This window comes from Callithrix jacchus, chromosome 8 (genome assembly GCF_049354715.1).
Source record: "Callithrix jacchus isolate 240 chromosome 8, calJac240_pri, whole genome shotgun sequence".
NCBI classification, from domain to species: Eukaryota; Metazoa; Chordata; class Mammalia; order Primates; family Cebidae; genus Callithrix; species Callithrix jacchus.
This window is the reverse complement of record NC_133509.1, coordinates 30964352-30967446: the sequence shown is the minus strand read 5'-3', so window position 1 is coordinate 30967446 and position 3095 is coordinate 30964352.

The following is a 3095-nucleotide window of genomic DNA, read 5'->3' as shown; positions in this document are numbered from 1 at the left end:
ATTGGAATAATGATCCCTTAATGTAGTTTACAAGATTGAGGTTCAGCTCATACAAGATAATGTAGGCAAAAGTGTTTTGTAAAGCAATGTGCCAGCATAATTAACTTATTTGAACCTGGGAGTCATGTTGACTATCTTTTCTTCTCTGTATTCCATATCCTGTCCATTAGCATGTCATATTCACTTAACCTCCTAATCTCCATCAAATCTGTTCATGTCTATTTTTTTTTTTTTTTTTTGAGGTGGAGTCTCTCTCTGTAGCCCAGGCTGGAGTGCAATGGGTGATCTCGGCTCACTGCAACCTCTGTCTCCTAGGTTCAAGCGATTTTCCTGCCTCAGCCTCCCAAGAAGCTGGGATTACAGGTACAGGCCACCACACCTGGCTAATTTTTGTATTTTTAGTAGAGACAGGGTTTTGCCATGTTGGCCAGGCTGTTCTTGAACTCTTGACCTCAGGAGATCAGCCTGTCTCGGCCTCCTGAAGTCCTGGGAAGAGGTGTGAGCCACTGTGTCTGGCCTATGTCTATCTTTACTAACCACCTCCAGAGTAGACCAACATCATGTTTCACCTAAGCCATTACCATAGTCTCTTATTGGTCATTTGTCTTCCCTTTTTGCCCCCTGTAAATCATTTCCCTGATATTAGCCAGTATTTTAAAAATGCAAATCTGATTGTTTTACTCCCTTGCTTCAAATATCATTCAATGGCTTCCCACTGCTCTGAGGATAAAATCCAAAATTCTCAACTCAATTCTGCAAGATTTAGCCTTTGCCTTACCTCTTCCCATCTCTCTTTGTGATGCAGGCCCACTGACCTTTCAGTTGCTTCCTGCTTTAGAGCCTGTGCACATGCTGTGCTCTCTCCTCTCATGCCAACCCACGTCCTATTACTTAGTTAACTCCTATTTATCCTGCTAGTTTCTCAGCCTTAAATATCACCTTCTAAGAGAAGTCTACCCTGACCTTCCACACCTAGGTCTGAGAGCACTCAAACTTCTTTCACAGCATTTAGCACACTTGGCAGAGAAACAGCTAATGGTGTATGCACTTAGTACTGTCTGTCTCCCCCTGCTGGAATAGAAGCTCCTTGGTGCCAGGGACGCATCTATCTAATTTACTGCTATATTACCAGTACCTAATACGGTTCCTAACAGTTCCTAACAGTACCTACCACAGTTTCTTTTCTTTTCTTTTTCTTTTTCTTTTTTTTGCCTCAACAGAGAATTCTTTATTATGTCCAAAAGAGCACAACGAAAACATCCCCAACAATACATAAACCTTTATATAAAATATAGAATATCAGTGGCTCACGCCTATAACCCCAGCACTTTGGGAGGCCAAGGTGGGTGGATCACGAGGTCAAGAGATCGAAACCATCCTGGTCAACATGGTGAAACCCCTCTCTACTAAAAATACAAAAATTAGCTGGGCATGGTGGTGCACGCCTGTAGTCCCAGCTACTCGGGAGACTGAGGCAGAAGAATTGCTTGAACCCAGGAGGCGGAGGTTGCGGTGAGCTAAGATCATGCCGTTGCACTCCAGTCTGGGTAACAACAGCGAAACTCTGTCTCAAAACAAAAAAAAAAAGAATATCTCCAATATTTTTACTTTATATGGGAGCATGCCAATATATGCAAGAGAACATATTGATGGGGCCAGGGGAAAACTATTTGGGCAATGACTTAGGCATTAACATTCAGACCAGGTAAACAGCTATTTTAGTCAGAAAAACAATATGAGAAGAGTTCCTGTGAAGTGGGATTTACATACTTCATTTTCCATTCCTGGTCATTTCATCCACAGCTTGACTGTTGTCAATCATGCTTCTTTGCCTTTGGAGTGGTATTATAAAGGTACAGAGAATGCCCATCTCAGTACCAGAATTTCACCAGGAAAAATCAGAATAGAAATGACAAAGCTTAAAAAAAAAAAGGAAGGCCAGATTTCAGAAGTATTTATCCTAATTATTTTTAAGAAAGCTTGCCGTAAATACTTACAAAAACAACAGGCTTTACAAAATATTATACACGTCTTGTGTATAGCAGTAAGTATTACTCAGGCCATTTGTCAGACTATTTTAGTAATTAGTTTCTTGTGTACACTTTCATCTCAAGAAGGTCAATAAGCATCTGATTTCCTCTCTAGCTAATGATCTGTTGTTAGCCTACTTTTAACAATGGAAAAAGAAACTGGTATATGTTTTAAGTCAACCAGTTCTCCTAAGTCTCATAGTTTGTTTCGACGTCATGTTATTGTGTACTTACATAAGTAATCTCTCAGTTATGAAAAATAAAATCAGTTTCTGGGCTCAGAAAGTAAAAAGGGAAATTCTTTCCCAATCTCCCCCTCCCCCACCGCCTGGCTTTTTTTGTTTAAAAAATTAAATTTAAATGTACAAGACCAAACACAGGCAATTTCCAAAAAACAAAAATGAAGCCAAATCACAAAATTACTCAATAGTTATAGAATACAGCTCTGATTTTGGGGGGGGGGGGGAGTTCATCTCTAGTTTGGGCACGTCTTCCTTTTTCTGCCTGTCCACCAAGAGACCCCAAGGGAAAAGTGCTTTCACAATTCTGGGTCGAGGAGACCTATGAAATTACAGGCATTTGAACAGATGGGTTGTTTTCGAAACGGTGTTCTCCAAGATCATTTTGAACAAAGGTCTCTTCTCGTTCCTTGTTTTAAGTATTCCGGCACCAGTAAATCACTTCATGCTTTAGGCGATGCATCTTAAGCGAGTAAGCCCTGGTGAACTTTTTCCCACAGCGGTCACACTGAAATGGTTTAATTCCTGAGTGGATGGACATGTGCTGCTTTAAGTTCTGAATACGGGTGAATCGCACCCAGCAGGCTGGACATTGAAAAGGTCTGTCTGGACCACTTGGACTTGGTCGTTCTGTACTGCAGGTAGCAGGAGTAATGTAGAGTTGGTAGGGATACTGAACATTTTCCGGTAGATCACCATCCCCCGCAGGAGCATTACTAGTAGACGTGCTTTGAAGTGTAGGCAACCCCTCAGTAACGTCTTATTTACTGAGCATGCGGGCCGCGGCGCCGGGCTCCGGAGGCCTGCAGCTCCTCCTTCTCCCGCC